Source organism: Musca autumnalis, unplaced genomic scaffold, assembly GCF_047663935.1.
Source record: "Musca autumnalis isolate F117 unplaced genomic scaffold, ASM4766393v1 scaffold_5, whole genome shotgun sequence".
Lineage (NCBI taxonomy): Eukaryota > Metazoa > Arthropoda > Insecta > Diptera > Muscidae > Musca > Musca autumnalis.
In genome coordinates, this window is record NW_027412088.1 from 175,351,263 (window position 1) to 175,361,569 (window position 10,307).

Below are 10,307 nucleotides of genomic sequence, written 5' to 3' on the forward strand. Positions count from 1 at the left end.
AAAACATGGACCTATGCCCATATCCCTTGGGATATAAGTTTGTTGATCACTAGGAACCCTAAGTGCCAAGTTATAGCTAATTCGGTCCGCAAATTTAGCGAAGAACGTCAAAATACCTCAAATCCGGAGGTACCGTTATATGGGGGCTATACCAACGAGTAGACCGATATAGCCCATCTTTCGAACTTGACCTGCCTATGGAAAAAATACCCTCGGGTGAAACATTTCAGCACTCTATCTCAATTATTGCGGTCACTAGAGAGATTACAACAGACGGACTGACGGACATGGCTAGATCGTCTTATAATTTTATCCTGATCAAGAATATATATGTACTTTATAGGGTAGCAAATGATTAGTTCGATGTGTTACAAACGGAATGACTCCATACTATGTTGGAGGGTATAAAAAGCAGTAAGGAAAGGAAAATATTCGGGCCAACTATATGATACCCTAAACCCCTGTGAATATGTAAAGTATATGTAGTATATATATATATATATATATATATATATATATATATATATATATAATATATATATATATATATTAGGCAGGGGCGATTTGAAAACCTCAATGAGCCCTTCGCGTTTCTGATTCCTGGGATCGAACTGAGCAAAAAAGTCCACTGGACCATATATCTACCGTGAAAATCGAGCCTCCCGATTTTGACTTTAAGTTTTTTATTGACGTTTTTTGGATATTTTGGCATATAACAGCCAAACCATTGGGATTTTCGATCCAACACAAAGACAAACATTGTAGCCAAGACAGTAATTGAAAACTCTCTAATACATCGCAAAAGCATTGGAACGCTCCTTCAGGCAGTTTTGGCCTTAAGAATGTGCAAACTTTTCGGAAAATGTCGATAAATGACATTGTGCTACAAAATTTGACCCGAAAAATATTCAAGTGTTCTGATGCAAAATTATATCGTGTTGGGATCCATGGACAACGACAATGCCTTTATTTCGTTTGGGTCACTTCGTTTTATTTTTTTATAACGGTAAAAGTAGTGAAAATCTGGGTTTCTTACATTTTCAAATTTAAACGTGCATATCTTATTTTTTCCACAACGGATTTCTTTTGATCCTTCTTCCTTTTAAAGGGGTGAATAATGTCTTTTGAATAAGCTATTATTGTTTTAAATCGGTTAACAAATAGCTAAGTTATAGTGGTTTATGTCTGAAAACCCCCACAAAAAACCTATAAAGGGATTTCTCATAATTTTCAAAAATATAATGTTTTTTTGTTTTGTTCAATATTTATTTTGAAAATTATGAGAAATTCCTTTACAGGTTTTTTGTGGGGTTTTTCAGACATAAACCACTATAACTTAGCTATTTGTTAACCGATTTAAAACAATAATAGCTTATTCAAAAGACATTATTCACCCCTTTAAAAGGACTTCAGTCACACATTCCAAATTTCATCAAAATCGGACGTATGTTGCGTGTTTGGTGCAGCAAATACATCAAATCGGATGAAAATATATATGGGAGCTATATCCTAATCTGAACCGATTTCGATGTAATTTGGCACATTTATTTTTACACCGAATTCAGTCTCACATTCCCTATTGCATCGAAATCGGACCTAAATAGCGTGTTTGGTGCAGCAAATACATCAAATCGGACGAAAATATATATGGGAGCTATGTCCAAATCTGAACTGATTTCGATGTAATTTGGCACACTTATTTCTACACCCAATTGAGTTACACATTCCCAATTTCATTAAAATCGGACATATGTAGCGTGTTTGGTGCAGCAAATACCTTAAATGGGCCGAAAATATATATGGGAGCTACATCCAAATCTGAACCGATTTCGATGTTATTTGCCACATTTATTTTTAGACCGAATTCAGTCATACATTTCAAATTTCATCAAAATCGGACGTATATAGTGTGTTTGGTGCAGCAAATACTTCAAATCCAACGAAAATATATATGGGAACTATATCCAAATCTGAACCGATTTCTATGTGGTGTGACCTCCCAAAGCCCTAAGCGATCTTAATAATTTTTGCAGAATTCTTTCCTACCCCCGAATGGACAAAATACCAAATTAAAAAAAAAAAAACTGTTAGAAAACAGAGACTTATACTCTACACCACACTGTGTGGCAAGAGGCATTATATCTGTGCTTTTGTCTGTAAAATGCAAAAGGAAGCGATATAGACCCATAGTTCCTTTCAGCGATATACATCGAATCACTTTCTGAGTCGATTTATGCATGTCCGTCCATCAGTCTGTCCATGTATTTTTGTGGTTAAAATATAGGTCGCATTTATTCTTCGATTCAGCTGCAAATTGGGGAAGATAATTTTCTTAGCCATAGGAAGAACACATATTCGGATATTGCTCCCATATATATTTTCGACCGATTTCACATATTTTTTGCACCTGTCACACTATATACATATGTCCAATTTTGGTGAAATTTGGAATGTGTGACTGAATTTGTACTAGAAAAATGTTTGTCAAATTATATTGAAATCGGTTCAGATTTGAACATAGTACCCGTTTGTGTGGTCGCCCGATTTTAGGTATTTGGTGTACCAACTGAACCGAATTAAATTTAAAATGTGTGATGGAACTTTGACTATAAATAAGTTTGTTAATTATTTTGAAAACATAAACTGGATCCATATACATAATTTTTCGCAGATTCGTCGATTACCCAATCAGAAGCCAATATGCCAAATTACAGAAAAAATCGATTGAAAACTGTGAATGAAACATTTAAAAATCGCCAAAGCGGTATGTATCTATTAGGGTGGGGCAAATTGCACATCTTAAGGGGCGCTTCACGTTTCTTATTCTTGGGATTGTACTGAGCCAAAAAGTCCACAAGGCCATACGTCTACGTTGAAAATCGAGCATCCACATTTTGAATTGCAGTTTTTTTTTTCTTTTTTGAAAAATTGGCAAATTTTCTTGGGGTCATATTTCGAAAACTATTTGAAATGTTGCGGTATTTTCAAAAGCAATGTTATAGCTATTGTGTCGGGCCACAATATCACGGAAAATATTATTTAGAAATAACTTCGTTTTCATGGTCAAAAAGTCGAAATTGTTGAACATTTACCATTTTTTTGTCGTTTGTTTTTGATATTTTGACATTTAACAGCCAAACCACTTTTATTTTCGATCCAATACTAAGACTCAAATTGTAGCCAAGACTAGAACATCGTAAGAGCATTGGAACGCTCCCTCAGACAGAGAGTTGTCTTGGCTAAATTGTTTGTCTTGGTATTGGATCGAAAATCTCAATGGTTTGGCTGTCGTAGGAAATGTTAACTTATTTTCAAAAGCAAAGTTGTAGCTGTTGTCTCGGGCTAAAATTCACAATTTTTTGACACGTTTTTATACCCTCAGCATTTATTCTAACGAGGGTATATACACTTTCATACCGGCAAAATGTGTCTCATCGAAATAATGGTTTTAGACACCATCCGAAATCCGTTTCAGACAATTTGGAGTCGATTTAGCAATATCCATCCGTCCGCCTGTCTGCCTGTCTGGCTGGTGCCCACTCTCGAACGGATTAACAGATTCGAAACAAATTTTGGTAATATTAATATATTGACTAAACTTAGTTTAAGTTCGAAAATGGGCCATATCGGCCCACTCCTTCGAGTACCTCCCCCACAAAAGTTCGAAAATGTTTGTGCGCACGATAACTTTTTAAGGCAGTAACCGAATTTTCTATCAGTCTTAGATGAGGTTCCAATATGGACTCAATCGGTCCACTCCTTCGGGTACCTCCCACACAACTTTTTGGAAAAGTTCAGTTTAGGGCCAGCTCTCGAATCGCTTTAATTTTTGTTGTAACAAGTTGTATTCACTGCCCCCCATACGACGGTACAAGTTTCATCAGGGGCAAGCCCATAATTCCTGATAAAATAGCCTGAAAGTTGCAAAAAAAACCCCTACGACACCATGTGTAGTTGTTGGAGCACAAGATAACTCTCGAACGGATCTGCCGATTCGGTCCAACATTTGGCCTTCCTAATATTTTGTCCAAACTTAGCCATATCGGTCCACTCCTTCAGGTACCTCCCCACAAAAGTTCAAAAATGTTCGGAAAAATTTTGTGCACGATAACTCTTAACTAATATATCTAACAGGTATAGATCAGGTTCGAATACGGACTATATTTACCCACTCCTTCGGGTACCTCCCACACAAAATTTTGGATAAGTTCATTTTAAAACCTGCTCTGGGATCACTTTGATTTTTGGTGAAGCAATCTGCATTCACTGGCTCCCTTTACGATGGTACAAGTTCAGGGGCAAGTAAATACTTCCTGAGAAAACAGCCGAAAAGCTGTAACAAGTCCCTATGGTACCGTATATAGTGGCTGGAGAGCACGTAAATCTCGAACTGGTCAACCGATTTGGTTGGAAATTTGGCCTTCGACATATGTTGTTCAAAATTAGTTTCATTTCGAAGATGCGCAATACCGGTCCACCACTTCCCCTAAAATCTAAAAAATGTTACTAAAATGGTATGCACGATACATTTTCTTGAACGCGGTAACCAATTTGATCTAAACTTTGGATCTTCTAATATTTTGTCCAAATATAGTTTAACTTCCAACAAAAATGACCCATATTGGACCTCTCCTTAAGGTACCTTCCTCCAAAAGTTCAAAATTTTTGTTTATGTACAGTTTAGGGTCTGTTCAAAGATCCTTTGGAAATGTATACCGATGCTATTCGTTGAGGTTCTGTTTACAGCGATATTATGTTTTCCGTGGGCAAGTTTATGCTTCCTGGCCTACTGGTCCAAATGTTATACGATAACCCACTGAAATGACTAGTGGGTGCGATATCTATCGAAAAAATAAGACTCCCAAAATAAGATCCATTTTCATAATGGACTATGTCGGTCCATTCCTTCAAGTACCTCCTCCGCAACCCTTTTGAACTTTAATCCTAATCCACATTTTTGTCTGAATGTTCAAATGTTCAAAAGGGGTCTCAAAATTTTGGAAAGACCCTAAATACATTCGGTCTATCCGTAGATGAAAGTTTCAAGTCACTTAGGCTGAGGGTATGTCTCTGTCGGCAAATCGACTGATACTTTTTTACTTGTTTTTTTATTTATTTATTATTATTTATTTTTTGGCCTTTAAAAACCAAACCGTTGAGATTTTCGATCCAATACTAAGACTCAAATTGTAGCCAAGATAATAGTTAAGAATTCTCTGCCTGAAGGACCGTTCCAATGCCTTTGAGAAATATCTTAGCTATTAGCTCGACAACAATTTGAGTCTTAGCATTGGAAAATCGAAAATCTCAATGTTTTGGCTATCATAGGCCAAATATCAGAAAACAAGTAACAGAGGGTTACAGTCGGACAGGGCCCACCATGTGATACCCTACTCCACTACACCTGGGCACATATTTTAGCCGTCCGCTCATACATACATAAGTTTATATACATGGTAACATACCAGAGATAAAGAACATACTTACATATATACGCCGTCATTACTGGACACGTAAGGTATTATTTACCGTATTTTATAATGACCAATGAGGACTTTTTCGCTACATAATATTAAAACAAGTTAGAAATTATCAGTCAACTGTGCCGACGGAGATATACCCTCAGCCTCGGACAGAAAGAAAATAAGTAAACTCAATACTTATAACGTCTCTATGGTTTTTTTTTTAAATTTTGGGCCAATTTCCAAAGAAGAATGGACTTTCACCCCCAAAAAAATTGTACCGTCGTAACAAGGGCCACAAAGACAAAAAAAAAAAATTCAAAAATTCAAACAATCCGAGATGAGTCTTTAAACGGCACTCTGTCCAAAATTTGTGTGGGAGGCACTCGAAGGAGTGTACATATTCGGACGTAATAGTCAGTTTAGTTGGCGTCGTCTCAGGAAGTATAAATTTGTCCCAAAAAAATTTCACCTTCATAAAAGGGGCAGCAAGGCGAGCATGTTTAAAAAAAATTCAAAGCGCTTCGAGAAGAGCTGTTAAACTATACTTTTCCCAAAGGACTGGGCCGATATTGTCCATATTCGAACCTGATATATGCATGGAAGTAATATTTCCACATTCCTTATTTGGAACAATTCGGTTAGTCCCTTCTGAATCTATCGCGCGAATAATATTAGCGGAAGGGTCCATCTTCGAACTTAAACTTAGTTTGGACAAAACTTAGGAGAGCTAAAATTTGAACCAAATAGGTTGATTTTTCGAGAGTTATCGTGCGCACCAGCCAGCCAGACAGACGGACGGACATGGTAAATCGACTCCGAATTGTCTGAAATGGTCATTATATCGATAATCTCGTTGGCCTAAATATTGAGGGTATAAACAAATATTAAAGGAATTTTAGAAATAGTTTTCGGTAATTTGTATCGATTCGATCAATAAACAAGTAAGAACGGCGTTAAGTTCGGCCGGGCCGAACTTGTTATACCCTCCACCACAAGTTGTATTGAAGTAAAATGGAATAATTAGTTTCCTTTCGTGTATGAAGAAGACTTAATACTAAATTTCAGCAATTTCGGTAAAACAATGTGAGGCACCATTCTATGGGGGCTATTTCAAAACGTCGATCTATACCGACAAATTTCTGACGGAAAGTTTTTAGGATCAAAGAAGACTAAATACCAAATTTCTTATATTTCGGTAAGAGAATGTGGCTAAAACTTAAAAATACCGAAAATCAAGAAGTACGCTTCTATATTACCTATACTGGTAATACTCTTCTGGAATATTTTATAACTCTTGGAAGACGAAATAACGAATTTCAGCCATTTCGGTTGGATATTGACGTCACAATCTTCACAATCTACCGTTCTATGGGGGCTATATCGAAACGTGGACCTATACCGACGAATTTTAGTCAGATATGGGGCAATATGAAAGCGTGGACCTGTACAGACATATTTCTGGCGAACAGTTTTATATCACATTGAAGACTAAATACCAAATTTCAGCCATTTTGGTGGAATATTGAAGACACAACGTTCAAAATATCGAACTCGGGAGGTACCGTTCTATGGGGGCTATATGAAGGAATGGACCGATACCGACAAAGTTCTGGGGGAAAGTTTTGTACCATCAACGTAGTCTAAATACCAAATTTCAGCCATTTCGGTGTGATAATGAATCTAAAACCTTCAAAATACCGAAAATCGGGAGGTACCGTTCTATGGGGGCTATATGAAGGTGTGGACCGATACCGACAAAATTCTGGGGAAAAGTTGTATACCCCTAAAGAAGACTACGTACCAAATTTCAGCCAGTTTGGTAGGATAATGAAGCTAAAACCTTCAAAATACCGAAAATCGGGAGGTACCTTTCTATGGGGGCCATATGAAGGCGTGGACCTATACCGACAAATTTCAAGGAGAAGTTTGAGTACCCCAAAGAAGTCTAAATACCAAATTTCAGCCATTTTGGTGGAATATTGAGGCCACGACGTTCAAAATACCGAAACTCGGGAGGTACCGTTCTATGGGGCTATATGAAGGAATGGACCGATACCGACAAAGTTCTGGGGGAAAGTTTTGTACCATCAACGTAGTCTAAGTACCAAATTTCAGCCATTTCGGTGTGATAATGAATCTAAAACCTTCAAATACCGAAAATCGGGAGGTACCGTTCTATGGGGGCTATATGAAGGTGTGGACCGATACCGAAAAAATTCTAAGGAAAAGTTTTATACCCCTAAAGAAGACTACGTACCAAATTTCAGCCAGTTTGGTAGGATAATGAAGCTAAAACCTTCAAAATACAGAAAATCGGGAGGTACCTTTCTATGGGGGCTATATGAAGGTGTGCACCGATACCAACAAAATTCTGGGGAAAAGTTTTATACCCTTAAAGAAGACTACGTACCAAATTTCAGCCATTTTGGCAGGATAATGAAGCTAAAACCTTAAAAATACCGAAAATCGGGAGGTACCGTTCTATGGGGGCTATATGAAGGTGTGGACCGATACCGACAAAATTCTAGGGGAAAGTTTTATACCCCTAAAGAAGACTACGTATCAAATTTCAGCCATTTGAAGCTAAAACCTTAAAAATACCGAAAATCGGGAGGTACCGTTCTATGGGGGCTATATGAAGGTGTGTACCGATACCGACAAAATTCTGGGGGAAAGTTTTATACCCCTAAAGAAGACTACGTACCAAATTTCAGCCATTTTGGTAGGATAATGAAGCTAAAACCTTAAAATACCTAAAGTCAGGAGGTACCGTTCTATGGGGGCTATATCAAAACGTGGACCGATATATCCCAATTTCAATACCAACCATCCTGCAAGTAATAAAAACTTCTGTACCAAATTTTGACTCTCTATCTTTAAAATTGCGAGCTGTATCTTGATTTCAACAGACAGACAGACGGACGGACGGACGGACAGACGGACATGGTCAAATCGACATAGAATTTTATGCTGATCAATAATATATATACTTTATAGGGTCTCCGACGAATATTTCGATGTGTTACAAACGGAATGACAAATTTAATTATACCCTCCATATGGTGGAGGGTATAAAAAGACCAATATTTCGAGGTACTATTACATTACTTTTTACCATAGATATCAGAAAAACTTCAAGACCCCGTACAGCGTTGTAATTTGTAACACTTTAAAAGCTTGGGAATCCTTCTTTCATGTTTTGAAAACTTTTCTATCATGATTGCGACACTTTGTAACATGGAATGTAAATGTAGTTCTATGCAAGAAAATTTTTTTTCCAAAACGTATTTATTTAGAAGGTTTTTAAAAATTTTGGGCGTTTGAACCGACAAAGTGTTGATTAGGATTAAAGATCAAAAGTTTTGCGGAGGCGATGCTAAAAAGAATGGATCTTCAGCCACTACATATGGTGCCATAGGGGGTTTTTACACCCTTCGGGCTGTTTGTTCAAGAAGTATGGACTTGCCCCTGAAAAAAACTTTTAACATCGTAAATGAGGCAGCGAATGCAAGTTGCTTCAACAAAAATCAAAGTGATTCTAGAGATGAAATTTTGTGTGGGAGGTACACGAAGGAGTGGACAAATATAGTCCCTATTTGAACCTGATTTATATCTGGTAGACATATTAGGATGTGTTAAGTATGGACCAATTCGGCCACTACCTTTAAGAGTTTACCGTACGAACAATTTGTCCGAACATTTTTGAACTTTTGTGAGGGAGGTACCTGAAGGAGTGGCCCGCCCGATATGGCTTATCTTCGAACTTAAACTATGTTTGAAGAAAATATTACTAAGGTCAAATTTTGGACTGAATCGGCAGATCCGTTCGAGAATTATCTTGCGCTCTAACCACCTCACATGGTGTCATAGGGTTTTTTTTGCAACTTTCAGGCTATTTTCTCAGGAAGTATGGACTTGACCCTAATGAAACTTGTATACTCGTATGGGGGCAGTGAATAAAAGTTCCTACAACAAAAATCAAAGCGATTCGAGAGATGGCCTCAAACTGAACTTTTCCGAAATTTTGTATGGGAAGTACCCGAAGGAGTGGACCGATTGAGTCCATATTGAAACCTTATCTAAATCTGGTACACATTTCAGGATGTGCAAAGTATGGACTAAATCGGTTACTCCCTTCAAGAGTTATGGTGCACACAAATTTTCCGAACATTTTTGAACTTTTGTGGGGGAGGTACCGGAAGGAGTGGACCGATATAACCCATCTTCGAACTTAAACTAAGTTGGGCAAAATATTGCGAAAGCCAAATTTTGGACCAAATCGGTTCATCCGTTCGAGAGTTATCGTGCGCTCCAGCCAGCCAGACAGACGGACGGACATTGCTCAATCGACTCCAAATGCCACAATTAATTGATATCATTGTGCATCAGACTGGGGCCACACCTCGTTAGCATAAATGCTGAGGGTATAAAAATGCATTCCTAGTTCTGACGTGACGTCATAATTTGCCAATATTCTATTTAATTGTGTTTAACGCCAGCCACAATGAGAGTGATTGTTTTGCAACATATAAAAATATGATAATCTTTGTGGCGTTTTATATTATTTATATATTTTCTTTATGGAATGGATGAGAGTGTTATCGCCTTTGCTCAGTGGCCAGTCAAACCATATACCCAGGCATTTGCATACCACACAGTTTATTTACAATTCGAGAGCCAGCAACAAAGTTAAGTTCTCAACTGCACTGTGGTGGTCTCTGTCTGCTAAAAAAATCGAACAATCGAAAGATAGCAAGAATCTCATGTGACAAAGCAAAAAAAAAAGTTCTTAAAACACAAGAAATTTCAATGACTCGCATTTAGTATTTTTTGATTTCATAC

At 37.5% G+C, this 10,307-nt stretch overlaps 1 protein-coding gene across 2 annotated transcripts in view; it reads left to right on the top strand.

Moving 5' to 3' along the window:
* The window catches only part of LOC141404970 (uncharacterized), a 1,496,028-nt gene that overhangs the window by 1,013,454 nt on the left and 472,267 nt on the right, over window positions 1-10,307 (top strand). The window lies entirely within an intron of this gene.